The sequence below is a fragment of the Meles meles genome, chromosome 18 (assembly GCF_922984935.1).
Source record: "Meles meles chromosome 18, mMelMel3.1 paternal haplotype, whole genome shotgun sequence".
Taxonomy (NCBI): Eukaryota; Metazoa; Chordata; class Mammalia; order Carnivora; family Mustelidae; genus Meles; species Meles meles.
Window position 1 is genome coordinate 23,456,464 of NC_060083.1, and position 16,505 is coordinate 23,472,968.

General features: G+C 35.2%; 1 protein-coding gene and 1 pseudogene across 4 annotated transcripts in view; one reads left to right on the top strand and one right to left on the bottom strand.

Annotated features, from left to right (window-relative positions):
• Positions 1–16,505, top strand: part of NSRP1 (nuclear speckle splicing regulatory protein 1) — a 60,299-nt gene that overhangs the window by 11,457 nt on the left and 32,337 nt on the right. The gene's annotated exons all lie outside the window — the stretch shown is intronic.
• Positions 10,437–10,569, bottom strand: LOC123930311 (annotated as a pseudogene).

Below are 16,505 nucleotides of genomic sequence, written 5' to 3' on the forward strand. Positions count from 1 at the left end.
GCCTGGGTTGCTCAGCCGATTGAACATTTTCAGCTCAGGTCATGATCTCAGAGTCTTGGGATCGACCTGCCTTTACCCCTTCCCCCAGCTCATATTCTCTCTCTTTCTCTCTCTCAAATAAATAAATAAATAAATAATTGTCTTAGGTCATGCAAGTGAATTTTAGTATCACTTTCAGGTACATATTGAAAAAATGAGGAGTTTTGATTGGACTAGCATTGGTTTTATAGGTCAGCTTAGAAGAGAATTGATATTCTGGTATTTTAGTCTTCACTTATGAAGATGGCGTATGTCTTTATTTGTTCAGGTATTTTATATGTCCTTGAGTACAATTTGAAAATTTCTTCAATTGAGGTCACACACATCTTTGATTTATCTAGGTACTTTTATAGCCCTTGTTGCTGTTGTGTAAGAGAATTTTTTGTGAGTTATGATTGCTAGTACCTGTGACTGCTTCTGGTTTTTTTGTTGATTTAATTCTAGTTCCTGTATAGATCTCATAGCTTGATGATTTCTTTTGAGTTTGTCTCTTTTTAGTTCTTTTCATTGATATGTCTTATTCTTCTGTGATTATGTGTGTGCCTGTTACTGCATTCTATGAAAACTACAGTATAGTGCTAAATAGAAAACAGTGATAGAAACATTCTTGTTACACATCTGACTTTAATGGGAATTGCTTATAAAGTTTTATAATTAAATGTGATGTTTGAGCTGTAAGGTTTTAGTACTAAGAATTATTATAAGTAAGTATTAAATTTTAATCTTCTTAACATCCATCAGCATAAATTTATTATTTCTTTTTTTTTTTTAAAGATTTTATTTATTTATTTGGCAGAGAGAGATCACAAGTAGGCAGAGAGAGAGAGAGAGAGAGGGAAGCAGGCTCCCTGCTGAGCAGAGAGCCCGATGCGGGACTCGATCCCAGGACCCTGAGACCAAGACCTGAGCCGAAGGCAGCGGCTTAACCCACTGAGCCACCCAGGCGCCCCAAATTTATTATTTCTTTAGTTTTTTGAAGTTAAGCCATTGCCATCCCTTTATTTCTAGAATATTTGATTTGTTTTTAAATCTGATTTGGTGCACTCAGTAGTCTTTTTACCAGTGCTTTCCATTTCTGAGGTCTATTTCATTGTTGAGTGTGCTCATAGGGGCATTGTTTCTTAAATTCTTAATTTTTAAGGAATAATTGCTTGTTTTTAATCACCTAAATATCTATTTGAATCGGTGTATTACTTCTAGAATAACAATTTATTTCAAAATCTTATAGATATTGGTCATTGAGAGGAAGTACAATACTGTATTTTTTTTTAATTCTTCTATATGACTTACTTTTTTATTGGCTTGGACAACTAGTGGATATTTTCTTTTTATTCTTTTAAGTTTAGTGTGTTTTGGTGAAAATTATTTTGAATAATTTTTTCTTGGAAATGAATTGTTGCTTTTTATCTAAATATCTAATTTTTTCTTCATTGCACAGAAATTTGCTGTCATATCTATACTTTTTCTGATCCATTTACTAGGCTTTTTTTGGAGGATCATCTTTCATATCGTTTGCATTTATTCTTTATTTCACTCAACAAATATTTAGTGATTCCTATTCTGTGCCAGTGAACAAAACAAAGCCATGGCCCTTGTGGAGCTTACATTCTTGTGGGAGGAAGAGAGGTAATCGTTAATCTAACAGATAAGTAAATTACATGTTAATTTAGAAGGTGACAAGAACCAAGAAAAAGTAAAGCCGGGTAAGATAAGAGAGTTAAACAGATATTTGGGGAAATTACTCAATTTTTGTCTTTTTTCTCTGAATTAACCATTATTATCTTAAACCTTTGTGAGTATTTCAGTTATGTCTTTTCTGGTTTTTGCTGTTTCTAGTTTATTGTCTCTAAAAATTGTTTCAGTTCTCTATAACTTTTCTTAGCTCTGCAGTCTCCCTTTCCATCCCTTTTATTGTTTTATTATCTGACTGATAACTCATTTGATTGATCAGTTGATTTTTTATTTTATTTTTTTCAGTGTTCCAAGATTCATTGTTTATGCACCACACCCAGTAACTCATTCGATTTAATTTGATGGTCTTATTTTGAAGAAATTTGACAGGAAAGAGAGAGAAGAGATAGAGATGATAACTTTAAGGAATAATAGTGGAGTTTTCTTAGGATAGCGATGATTTATGCATGTTTAAGCTGGAAGGGAAGAAGCTAAAGGAAAAGAAGAGTTTATATAGCTAAGGTGTCAAAGAGTAAATTGGTCTGTATCACACAGAATACCTAGGTAATGATAAGAATTTTGAAATTAGAAGATCTGCGTGATTCCAGAGTCTTTGCTTTAAAACATTATAATGTACTCCCTTTGATAGGTAGGTTGTTTATAATGGAATTTTCAAAGTATGAGAGAATGGATTTCAGAAGCAACAGAAAAAGGGTTAGTTGGGAGACTGGCCAGAGATAAGACAAACTTCAAAGACTCCATCCTGTTTACTAGTTGGGAAAGGAACACAAATAGAAGTTATGTTGAGACATGGTTTTTACCATATAAAATTACACAGCTCTGTCTTGCAGTGACTTAGGAATATATTGAGTAGATGGGGCTATTAATTGTCAACAAAGTTGGTATCCGGTTGTCGAGAATTTTTTTTTTAGAATTTTATTTATTTATTTGACAGACAGAGATCACAAGTATGCAGAGAGGCAGGCAGAGAGAGAGGAGCAGAAACAGAAACCTCTCCCCACCACCCCCACCCCCCATGCAGGGCTGCATCCCAGAACCCTGGGATCATGACCAGAGCCGAAGGCAGAGGCTTTAACCCACTGAGCCACCCAGACGCCCTGAGAATATTTTTTTTGAAGAGTCTATTCCAAGGGTTTTTAGTGGAGGAGTCACTACTTCCAGAGGGGCATTAGGAAGTTTTTGGAGTGACGTTCGCTTATTGAAGTTTTTGAGAGTATTACTGACACCAGTTTTTGATGTGGGCCAGAGAATGTAGATACTCTGTATCTCATGACCCCATCCATATAGGTAAGATCCCTCTGAACCTTTATATAGATGAAAAACTATAGTTTTATGAGGCTAGACTGAAGTTCTTTTTGCACATAAACACAAAATATGTTTTGTATACTTTATTTTTATTAAATAGATTTTAATAAAATAAAAATTTAAATACTTTTAGAAAGTATTATTTTTGCATGGCAAAATGTATGTTAAAATTTCCTCTAATTTGACAGCCTTGTAGATGGAGGGAAGATTATATCTTATTTTGTTTAGAATTTTACTGGGGGTGGAGGGTGGGGAGAACTTTTACAAAGGTTCACCGTTTAAGAAAATCCAGTCACTGTCACCAGTGTCACTTGGCGGTATTTGAGTCATCAGTTCTGCAGTCAGCATTTGTATCTGTAACATTAATGGTGATTACAGTGAGTCTACATGGTAGAATGTCTTCTGATGTGCTTATGCATTTACATATATAAACAGAGTTTATATTCCGTTATAAGTTACTTCCCTTTATTCTTTATAGTTCTTTATGGGTGTATATATGTGTGTATCCAAAACTTCATGAAATAGAAGGAATGTGTATATAATTTTTAAAAATTGTGTGTAGAAAGTTTATTTTCTGTTTCATTTCAATATAGATAAAAGGGCCCTATAAAAGAAGGGTATTGAGTATAATAGAACTGAGAACTACCGCTTTGTGCCTTTCCCAGTGATGTAAAGTGACTCATTTATTGTATTTTAAATTCCTATAAAAATGTGTCTGTTTCTCTAGACTGTTCTGTTCCATTGATTTCTTTCTCTAATCCTGTTCCAGTGCAGTTTTATTTCAGTTATTCTAGCATTATAATTGGGTTTGATATATAGTAGGACAAAGAATGAAAAAAAATAGTATTTATTGAGTACTTGCTGTTAACCATTGCCCTAAGTGTTGTATATGAATTAATTCATGTAATCATCACAGTAACACTAAATATTACCATGTTTTGTTAAACCTAAGATGCTTTGTTAGTGATGCTTTCTTGATGGTATCAGAAAGTGTCAGTGGAAAGTTTTCATTTGGCACATCATTATTGCCTCCTGGGTGATAACTGTTTTTTTTAAGATGTCACCAATCTCTGAGACATTAAAATATGAAAAAATATGTTGTAGAATCATTGAAATAGGATGTTGTCATCTTCGTTTTACAGTTGAGGAAGTAAATGGGTAGAGAGTTTAACCTGCCTAAGATCACATAGTTAACTGACTTCATAGCTCATATGCTTGGTTGGGATCTTTTAAACTTATTGTTGTATTTTTCTCAGTGTTTATTTCTGATATATTGCAATAGTTATGTGTGCTCTAGGTTCATGGTAGATACCCTTTTTCAAATTGGAGAAGTTGCCCTCTATTGTAGGTGTATCATTTCTAAATCTTGTTTACAATTACTGGGTAATCCTGTCTACTGGGTCCATCTCTACGGAGTTCTCCTATCAGATAATTCTCTGTGTGAGAGAATACACTTTCTGCCCTTGATACTAAGCTTATCCATGAGACTTGTTTAACCGGTGGAATGTGAGTGAAACTGATAAGCTATATTAGAGCAGAAGCTTTCAGAGCCATCTCGAGATTTAGCTGTTGCTTTTCCACTCTGCCATATGAACAGCATGTTGCAGATAGGGACTACCTTCAGCCTGGAATGAAGACAGTGTGGACCTACAAGCCATCCGTAATGGACATAGCATGAGCAAGAAATAAATCTTTATGCTATAAGCCATGAGATTTTGATGTTGTTTGTTAACACAGGATAAATTAGTGGAAATTGACCAATCTAGAATGCTAAAAATTTTTATTAGGCATTTGGATTGAATTTAATCACATTTTCTCAACATCTATTACTATGGTGAATTACATTGATAGATTTTTCTAAAGCGAAACCACGCTTCACTAGAATAAACGGCTTTTGGTCTTAATGTATTTATTCTTTTATATGTGCAGCTGGGTTTTGTTTGCTCTTTTTTTGTTGTGGCAAAATATATGTAAAATTTCTCATTTAACCGTTTATGGGGTGTGGCATTAGGTACATTCACATTGTGCAATCATCACCACTCTCCAGCACTTTTTAAGTTGTAATATGGAGTCTCCTAGGGATCCCCACGATCCTTTCATGAGGTCTGCAAAGTCAGACTGTTTTCATAATAACAAGACTTTGTTTTTACTGTTGTCTTTCTCACAAGTGTACAGTGAGGTTTTCCAGAGGCTGCATTACAAATGAATTGCAACAAATTGAACACAATAAATTTGAGCAATCTTCTGTTAAAGAGATGCACCAAAATATAAAAGATGCTACTCCTCTTACTAAATGTATTTGTAAAGTACATTTATTTTAATAAGAGTGTTGTTAGCATGAATGAATTTATAGTTGTTTTTCAGTGATTTAATAATAAAATTTTGTGGGTGCCTGGGTGGCTCAGTGGGTTAAAGCCTCTGCCTTCAGCTCGGGTCGTGATGTCAGGGTCCTGGGATGGAGCCCCGCATCGGGCTCTCTGCTCAGTGGGGAGCCTGCTTCCCTCTCTCTCTCTCTCTCTCTCTCTCTCTCTGCCTGCCTCTCTGCCTACCTCTCTGCCTACTTGTGGTCTCTCTTTGTCAAATAAATACATAAAATCTTTAAAAATTTTTTTAAAAATAATAAAATTTTGTTTTAATATCTAATATGGTAAATATTGATAGGATGACCCATATAAGCAAAAGCTCTCTGGGTCCTCAGTAATTTTTAAAAGTATTTAAAGAGGTCCTGAGACCAAACTATTTAAGAATCTCTGCCTCAGTTAACAGAGAAAATATGTTCCTTTAAACTGCAAAGTGATATATTGCATTTTGTCCTTAACTATTCAGATTTCTACTTTTCAGCTAACATTGGCCATATATATTTTCTGAAATAATCACTCATTTTTCCCCTAGGATTCAAATCATATTTGTAGAGAATTTTTATAATAGTTAAAATGTTTTCTAAAAATCTCTTCTGAATTTGTAATTCTGTCTCATTTTTATTCCTGAAGTTTGTTTTCTCTTCTTTTTCTTGGTCAGACCTGACAAAAGTTTGCCTAGATCACTTACTACCTTTTTGAAGAATCAGCTTTTTGATTACTGGTCATCCACTCTTTCAGTTTTCTGTTATATTACTTTTTTCTTTGTTATTACCTTGTAATTTTTTTTTTTTAAAGATTTTATTTCTGAGTAACCTCTACACCCAGCATGGGGCTGGAACTTAAAACCCTGAGATCAAGAGTTAACACTCTCTACTGACTGAGCCAGCCCCGGGTCCTCTTGTAACCTTTCTTTATTCTTAATTTGTTTTCTTTTAAATTCTTTGACTAAAGTCTTTTTTCTTTCCTAAGAAACTTGTTAATGACTATAAATGTTTCCACAGTCCTGCATTGCATGTCACAAGCTTTGTTTTTTTAGTGACCTCATTTTTTTTTTTTAAGATTTTATTTATTTAATTTGACAGACAGAGATCACAATTAGGCAGAGAGGGAGGAAGGGAAGCAGGCTTCCCGCTCAGCAGAGAGCTGGATGCGGGGCTCGATCCCAGGACCCTGGGATCATGACCTGAGCTGAAGGCAGAGGCTTTAGCCCGCTTAGCCACCCAGGCGACCCAACCTCACTTTTTTTTTAAAAAAGTAGTTCATAACTTTGTTTTAAATCTCTTTTTTTAATGCAAGAATCATTTAGAATTTATTGCTGTTGGTTACTTCATGCTACTTCTTTGTCTTGTACTTGCATAAGTATATTCTTAAGTAATTCTTTCAGAGTGTATCTGTGGGTAGTAATTGAATCCTCGCAGATCTGCATATGTCTTTATTTTGCCTTTACACTCGAAAGATAGTTTGGGGGACACCTGGGTGGCTCAGTCGGTTAAGCCGCTGCCTTCGGCTCAGGTCACAATACCAGGGTCCTGGGATCAAGTCCCGCTTCTCTCTCTGCCTCTGCCTGCCGCTCTGCCTGCTTGTGCGCTCTCTCTCTCTTTCTCTGATAAATAAATAAAATCTTAAAAAAAAAAAAAGATAGCTTGGTTACATATAGAATTCCAAGTTCAAAATTATTTTCCTAAAGAACTTTAAAGTATTATACTTCGTTATATTTTTATAAACACTCTTTGTAAATAGAAGTGTGTGGTATCTAATTCTTTGTGAGTAATCTACTTTCTCAACTTCCTTTCTCATATGTTTTAGGATTTTTCTCTTTATTTACCCTTGGTATTCTAAAATTTTACCAGGCTTACTCAAGTTTCTGTGTTCACCCTTTCCAACTAAGGGCAGAAAAGATCTCTGTTATTTGCCTTTTCCAAAAAAGGCAGTATATACTTTTTTTTAAAGTTATGTATCTACCCGTATTGCTGCTTTTAATGCAAAAACTGCGGTTAATCTGTCTTCTGTCTTTTCCTGTTTTCTCTCCCTTCCCTCAGAATTTGTAGCACCCTGGGAACTGTTCCCACCTTTTCTAGCATTCAGTCTCTGTGGGCAGTTTGGTTTCTTGCCTTATATCTTCCTCAAGTTTCCAGTACCTTAAAAGTACGCCTTCTTGTTTTCTGGCATAATTGTGGATTTCCTGTCATTTTGAGGGTTTGGATTAGGAGGAGGAGAAGCAGGAGAAGGAGGCTGCAGCATGTATTAATTTGCCACCTTAAACCAGAAGCTTTGCATTGTTTTCCTAACTTAAGATCTTGGGCAGATGGTTTAATCTCTCAGTTTCAAAAACAACAACAACAAACCTTCTATTTTGTAATATGGTCTACTAAAAGTTTATTTTAAGGATTAGAGCATATCTCAAATACCTAGTACAGTGTGGGGCATAGAGTAGCTGTGTAATAAATAGTACCTGTGTTGCTATGATATTAAATGCCTACTACAGTGCATGGCACAGAATGGAAGTATAATGAATGAATGGTGCCCAGATTGCTACAATGAAACTAGTATCTTCTGTGTGTGCAGTAAAACTAAATCATCATTAATCATTGGTCATCTGAAATTTTCTTGTGCTATCTTGATGTTAGGTTGTGTTTGAGAGTCATAATTTTGGTAGCCTGCCTTTTTAATAGAATCTTGATCTTCATGTTGGGTTGTGGCCATTAGGTAAGGGCCATTGTATTAGAAAAAAATTCCACTAAGAAGGTAGTAATAACCATAGTTATATTTTTGAATTATTTTGTTTGATTGTATGCAATCTTATTGCACCTTTTTTACTCATTTTTTAACAGTTTCTAATTAGAAGATAATAAAAGCTTTACTTCCAAATATGCTGTTAAATAACAAAATTAGCTTTTTATTTTTCTGAAACCATACCCATCTTACTCATCTGTTGGCAGGCTTTGCTATTGCCTATTTCAACTTTACCATAAAAAAATCATTTAAAATTTGTTTTCCTTCATTTTCGTGTTGTGTTTCAGTGTGTATAGTGAGACAAAAAGTAATAATCCTCCATCTCATTCTTGGATTTATCAAAAGCTGAAAATAAAATAGATCAGATCAATTTCTGGAACAAAATTACTTTATTAGTTTAGTAATAATTTGAGGTTACTTTAAAGATAAGAAGCAGCTTTTGGGAGAAGATTCATTTCCTGCCTTTGGGCTTTATCTGCAAGAACTACATCTTCAGTGTCAAGAGATTGTGTATTTATAACTGAACTCTAATAAAGTCTGTACTGGGGATACTGCACACCTGACTTGGTCATTGTGATTATATATTAGGTGCCAAACTGTTGCTTGTCTTTTAAAAAAAAATTGCCAAGTGTATTTTATTAAAATCTGCCTGTGTGGGGACAACAAGACCTTGACTTTTTTTTTTTTTTTTTTAAAGATTTTATTTATTTGACAGAGACACAGCGAGAGAGGGAACCACAAGCAGGGGGAGTGGGAGAGGGAGAAGCAGGCTTCCTGCTGAGCAGGGAGCCGATGCCAGGCTGGATCCCAGGATCCTTGAATCATGACCCCAGCCAAAGGCAGATGCTTAACAACTGAGCCACCCAGGCGCCGCACAACCTTGACTTGACTATAAGTGTGCTAGTTATTACCAGCATAGTTAATGATGTCCCTTTGGAAAATAAGTTTGTGTTTCTAAGTGGAATAAATTGTAGTTTTCCTTTTATTAGTGAATCAAGCAATAATCGGAAGAGGTCATTAATTACAGTAAATATGTTTTCACTAAATCTTATAAAATGTTTTCTTCAACTCTTTGATGCAGCATAGGATATTAAAAACCATGTTCTGAGTTTGTTTTCCTTAAATCTGTATCTTGCAGCTTTAAAGAACTATACCTTTTTTTATGAGCAGTCTAAAATTACTCTCCTTTAAATGCTCTTTTTATGCTTCTCCCACTTCTTGCTATGTCTTTTTGTCATAGAGAAATTGTCATACAAAACAGAAGATTATTTCAGAACTGCATCTTTCATATTTTTATGTCTGTGTGTGTTTGTCTTTCTGGAACTGAGACATCTCTTTGGCAATGGAAAGAACTGTTACTTACGCAGTAAACTTTTTAAACATGCAGGGAATTGTTATTTTAACATTTTAAACATGCAGGGAAATGAGGAAATAGTCCTCATTTCGGGGTACAGTTACATTATCAGCCTGACAAGGATCTTTTCCTTTTTATTAGTTTTCTTCTTCATCCCTAATCCCCTCTCCCATTCCCCTTTAAACATACCCTGATTTGATAGGTATGCTTGAGGATGTGTCCTTTTATATTGTGTTGTTTTGAGTATGTTTTATATATGTAGATACCATTGTATTACAGATCTTTTTAAGCCAACACTGCATTTCAGTGTGTATACCTAGTTGATTCTAACTACATTTAAGTTACCCTCTGTTCCTCCTACCACAACCATACTGTAAAGAAAAAAACATTCTCATACCTGTCCCACGAAAGAGTTTCTTTGGGGAATATATCCAGGAGTGAGATTTCTGAATTGGGGAGTATATAAATAAGTTTTTCACTAAGGAAGAAGTTTAGGATTAGAGAGAGCATGGCAAATTGGTTTCTGGAATACATATACCAGTTTACATTCAATTTCATTTTGTTGGTTGGTCACTATTTCTCCATTTATTCATCAACACCTTAAAGTTTTCCAATTGTTAGTTGTTTATTTTGTACTTCATTGATTATTATGAAGCTGAGTTATCTCTTCATGTGTTTGTTAGGCATTCCTTATTCTTCAAGTTTCTCATTCATGTCCACTGACCACTTCTCTGTTCTATTTCCTATCTCTATTTTTCATGATTTGTAAGAGTTCCTTATATATTTTAGATATTAATCCCTTGTTGGCTTTAGACATAAATCTGTTACTTTTTTTGTGTCCTTATGGTGAAGACTGCTACTAATTCTCCAAAATCTGTTCTTACCTTTACAAGCAGTTTAAGCTGGGCACATAGCTGCTCAATTAGGGATTACATTTTTTAACTTTATCATTAGCTAATTGAGGCCATGTGACTAATTTTGCCAATCAGATATGGGCAAAAGTGTTATGTGCATTTCTACTTCAATTAGCAATAATCGCGCCTCGGATAAACCTCATTGGCTACGATACTGCCACTGCGCAAAGCTGTGCATTTCTACTTCAATAGCTCAAAAGAAAATTTTTTGATGTGGGCTTCTTTTTTTCCTTGTTATAAATTGGAAGATGGATAGGTTTGTTATTTTAGGCCATGACCTAACTTTCTCCATTCCCTAGCAAGTGGCAGAGCAACAAACCAGAAAGAGCTTAGGTTTCAGAATGACCGTGTGAACTAAACAGTGGTCTTGCCAAACTGAATTGCCTCATGAAACCGTTATTTAAGAAATATATAAACTTAAGTCCAATATTCGAGAGCTAACTTGTTTTTAAGCTTAGAGTTGACTCTAATGTGTCCTTTATGGAGCATAAATTCTCTCTTAAATGTAGTCAAATCAATTTTCCCCTATCTGGTTTGTACTTTAGAGGTCTTGTCTAAGTAGATATTCGCTGCTCTGAAGCCATTCTCCAAGATACTCTCCTCTCTACTATTGGCTTTATAATAATACCTATATAGGTCATGTTGAGTTCACCTTTATACATGTTGTGAGGTAGGGATCCAACATTATTTTTCTTAGAATGGCACAGGTGTTTGCCAGTACCATCTGTAAATAATGCATGCTTTTCCTTCTGATTTATTGGCCATCTTTATCATGTCAAGTTACCATATATTCATGAATCTGCTGCTAAGTTCTCTTGTATATTGTTTGTTGCTATGGCAGTTATACAGTTTTTTATTATTATGTTTTAGTAGTAAATCATACTATCTAGTAGGGTGAGTCCCTTTATACTTCTCTTTAAACTTGATTGAATTATTTTTAGATGTTTATTCTTACATGGACATTTTAGAATAAGTTTGTGAAATTTCTTGAAAACTAGAACAAAACCTTCCTGATTTATACTGGAACTGTCTTGGATTTATAGATTAATCTTTAAGGAACTACCTGTAAATGTGGCATAGTTCTTCATTCATTTAGACTTTTTTGTGAGGTGATTTTTCACCCATTAATGTTCTCTGCCTTATCTTCAAGTTAATTCCTAGATATTCCATATAACTATTTTGAGTGGTACTTTATTTTCCATATGACTTCTGGTACAGAGCAACGCTATTGATTTTTTTTAGTTGATTTCTTGTATCTGGCAGTCTTTCTAAACTCATTTATGATGATAATTTGTCTACACCATCTGCTTCATCTCTTCTAATCCTTATTCCTTGGTTTCTTCCCCTTCCCCCCATTTTATTATATTAGCCATATCCTCCAGTAATATGTTGAACAAAGCCTCAATGGGCATCTTTTCTTATCTGTATCTTAAATGGAATGATTCTGAGGTTTTCCATTAAGTTTGATGTATATTAGCTTTTAGTATATAGACTTTATCAAGTTAAGGAATTTTTCCTTCTGTTCATAGTTTACTGACAATTTTTTAATAAATCATTAAAACTATCAGATGCCTTTTCTGAATCTATTGAAATAGTCATTTTCTCCTGTAGTCCATAATGTGATTACATTGATAGATTTTCAAATATTAAACCATTCTTGAATTTTTTTTTCCTTAAAGATTTTTTTTTTTCAGTATTTAAATTTATTTTTTCAGCGTAACAGTATTCATTGTTTTTGCACAACACCCAGTGCTCCATGCAATACGTGCCCTCCCTATTACCCACCACCTGTTCCCCCAACCTCCCACCCCCGACCCTTCAAAACCCTCTGGTTGTTTTTCAGAGTCCATAGTCTCTTATGGTTCACTTCCCCTTCCAATTTTTTTTTTTTTATAAACATATAATGTATTTTTATGGCAAAGATTTTTTTAATTTATTTGACAGAGACAATGAGAGAGGGAACACAAGCAGAGAGAATGGGAGAGGGAGAAGCAGGCTTCCTGCCAATCAGGGAGCCCGATGCGGGGCTCAATTCCAGAACCCTGGGATCATGACCTGAGCCCGAGGTGCCACCCAGGCGCCCCCATTCTTGAATTTTTTGTGTTAATTGTTTTTGAACAGTATGTGTTATTTTTAATATACTAACAGATTCAATTCACTAATTCGTCATTTAGGATTTTCAGACATCTATGTTCATAAATGAAATGGGCTTTAGTTTTTATCTGAAAATGTGCCTGCAGATTTTAATTTATGGGGGTGACATTGACATGGAGAGAGTGCATTGAAAGATTATTACTGTTCACAAGAGGAGGGAGCATGCTACTCCACTCAAGGACATGGGAAGTACCAGGTGTAGTCAGGAAGCAAAAGCAGGAGCAAGGGGTAAGGCAAGGAAGGGGGAAACACTAGAATTTGCTAGTTTGAATAATGTTGGTAGGCTCTGGACTTACAGAAGTGATCTCCAATTGCTAATATCTGACCTTTAGTGCTTAGGGCAGAGGAATAATGCCTCCTGAAGTATAACAGCCAGGTAAAGGAGATGATTCGGAGTTTGGGCTCTTCAGTTTACATAGGAAAAATACATTTTTTTTTTTTTTTAAATTTATTTGACCGAGAGAGAGAGAGATCGCAAGTAGGCAGAGCAGCAGGCAGAGAGAGAGAGAGAGAGAGAGAGGAAAGCAGGCTCCTTGCCGAGCAGGGAGCCCGACGCGGGGCTCGATCCCAGAACCCTGAGACCATGACCTGAGCCAAAGGCAGACGCCCAACCGATTGAGCCACCGAGGCGCCCCGGAAAAATACATTTTTGGACTAACCTTTGCTATCTCTCAAGAATTGGCCAACCCTGGGAGAGGTAGTTTCTCCCTAGTCAGCGAGGTCACAAATGCCAGAGCATCAAGAATACAGGAAATACGAACATACAGTTAATGTAATTGGCCTTCTGGTGGATGGATGCCAAATAGACAAAAACTCTAAGAAAACACAAACAGCTGTCTGTTCTTTTCTTACTACTATCTAGTTTTGAAATCAAAATGATGTCAGCCATATAAAGCATTTTAGGTATTTCTCTTTGTATTCTATTATCTGTAACAAATTGTAGAAAACGGGTTATTTGCTCCTTGAAAATTTTAGGAGAATTCAGCGTATGTAACTGTTAGGGTTTATGGCTGTTTGGGAAAGGATGTCTTTGTGGTTATTGGTCTGTACAGATTTTTTTTTTAAGCTTTAGTTAAGTATTTATGACCTTTTGTAATGTAATATTGTAAACGTAAACATTATAGTATCATGATAGTACTTTTAAATCTCATCTATCATCACCTGTATGTCTTCACTTTTCTTGATGATCTTGCCAGAAGTTTGTCTGTCTTACTAATCTTTTCAAAGAATCAGCATTTGATTTTATTCATCTTTCCATTTTATTTCTACTCTGTTTGATTTCTGCCCATATCTTTGTTTCCTTTGTTCTTTTGAGTTATTCTATAGATACTTATTCAACTTGAGTTGAACTTTGATATTTCTTATATAAGCACATAAATCTATAGTTTTTTTAATATTGTTTTAGTTGTCTCACAAATTTTGTTACATAGTATTTTTATTGGTGTACTTGTCTAATTATCCTGTAATTTCTTTTATAATTTCTTCTTTGACCTGAGGATTTAGAATTATGGTTTTTGAGTTTCTAGACATATGGGTAGAGGTTGTTTTTTGTTGTTTATTTGTTTGTTTTGAGTTGCTTTTGTTGTTGTTATGGATTTCTAGTTTTATTGTTAAAACCAAAGAACATCAGTTATATGGTGATTATATGGTGTATGGCCAGCACATAGTTTTTGCTTCTTTTTTTTTTTTTTTTTAAAGATTTTATTTATTTATTTGACAGAGAGAGATCACAAGGAGGCAGAGAGGCAGGCAGAGAGAGAGGGAAGCAGGCCCCCTGCTGAGCAGAGAACCCGATGCGGGACTCGATCCCAGGACCCTGAGATCATGACCTGAGCCGAAGGCAGCGGCTTAACCCACTGAGCCACCCAGGCGCCCTAGTTTTTGCTTCTTAAGTCTTTGAAAAGCATGTCTGTTTTTCACAGTATGTAAGTTGTCTATATATTTGTTAGTTTGAACTTACTTGTATTTTCTGTAATTAATCTTTTCCTGTTCTGTTAGTTTCAGAGAAGAGTAGGTTAAAATTGCCATCTAAAATTGTTGATGTCTCTATACTTCTGAGAGTTGTGCTTTGTATGTGTTTGTAACATTATTGCAAAGAAATTCACATGCCATAAAATGCAATGGTTTTTAATTTATTCACAGAGTTGTGAGTCATTATTATTACCTAATTTTAGAACAGTCTTTTTAAAAAAGCCCAAAAAAGACACTTGTGCCCATTAGCAGTCACTCCCCTTTATCCCTTTCTCCAAACCCTGGAAACTACTTACTAAACTTTCTCTTATACTGTGGGTTTCAAGTAAGTGGAATCATATAATACGTGGCCTTTTGTAGTCACAAAACATGGCTTCTTTCACATAGAATAATGCTTTCAGGTTCATCTGTGTTGTAGCCTGTATCAATACTTCATTCCTTCTTATAGCCAAATGATACTCTTGTATGGATATACATACCATATTTCGTTTATCCATTCATCTTGATGGGCATTTGGGTTGTTTCCACTTTTTGGTTATTAAGAATAATGCTGCTACGAACATTCATGTATAGGCTTTTGTCTAGACATGTTTTCATTTTTCTTAAGTATATACCTAGGAATGAAACTGCTGGGTTTTATGTGGCTCTGTGTTTACCTTTTGAAGTACTACCAGACTATTTTCCAAAGTTGATACACCATTTTACAGTTCCACCAGCAACATTTAAGGATTCCGGTTTCTCCATGTCTCATCAACACTTATTATTTTTTATTTTAGTCATTCTGCTGGGTGTGAAATGACATCTCATTGTGGTTTTGATTTGTATTTCTTTAATGACTTAGGATACCGAGCATCTTCTTCAAGTGCTTGTTGGCCATTTATATATCTTGGGAGAAATGTGTATCCAAGTTTGCAGGTCCATTGTTCATTTTTAAATTGGTTTTAGTCTTTATTATTGAATTGTAAGAATTATTTATTCAGGATACAAATCCCTTATCATATATATGATTTCCAAATATTTTCTTCTTTCCATTGGGTTTTCACTTTCTTGATGCTGTCCTCTGAAATACAGTTATTTTTAATTTTGTTGGAAATGTAATTTGTGCTTTTTTTCAATTGTTGCTTATACTCTTGGATTGGTATGTCACAAATTTTGTCATGTAGTATGTAACCGTGGTCACAGAGATTTATTCCTGTGTTTTCTAAGTTTTGTAGTGTTAGTGCTTACTTTTAGGTTATGATCCATTTGAGTTTTTTCTATATGGTATGAGGTAAGTACCCAGCTTCATTCTTTTGCATGTAGATATCTAGTTTTTCCAGCACTATTTATTGAAAAGACTGTTTTTTTCCCCCATTGAATTGTCTTGGTGTTTTATTCATTGTAAAAACATAAATGTTTATGTTTGCCAGTTCTTAATCTGTTTTTCCTTCAGTATATAATACAGTACCCTTCTTCTCCTTTATATTTGTTTTTCTTTTTTTTTTTTAAGATTTTATTTATTTATTTGACAGAGAGAGATCACAAGCAGGCAGAGAGGCAGGCAGAGAGAGAGAGGAGGAGGAAGCAGGCTCCCTGCTGAGCAGAGAGCCTGACGCGGGACTCGATCCCAGGACCCTGAGATCATGACCTGAGCCGAAGGCAGAGGCTTAACCCACTGAGCCACCCAGGCACGCCTTTATATTTGTGTTTGCTTTCTATTCTGTGCTATGTTTTTTTAAATTTTCTAATTACTGTGAAGCTCTTGGTTCACAGTCGTCCTTCGTATTTCCCAGGCATTTTCAGCATTTCTGTACCTTTTTGGACTTAGGCTATCCCTATTGATGTCCTACTCCTACATCTTTTTTCTTTTTTTCTAATTTTTCTGTTTATTTTTTTGACAGAGATCACAAGTAGGCAGAGAGGTAGTCAGAGACGGGGAAGCAGGATCCCTGCTGAGCAGATAGCCCGATGTGGGCCTCAATCCCAGGACCCTGAGACCATGAC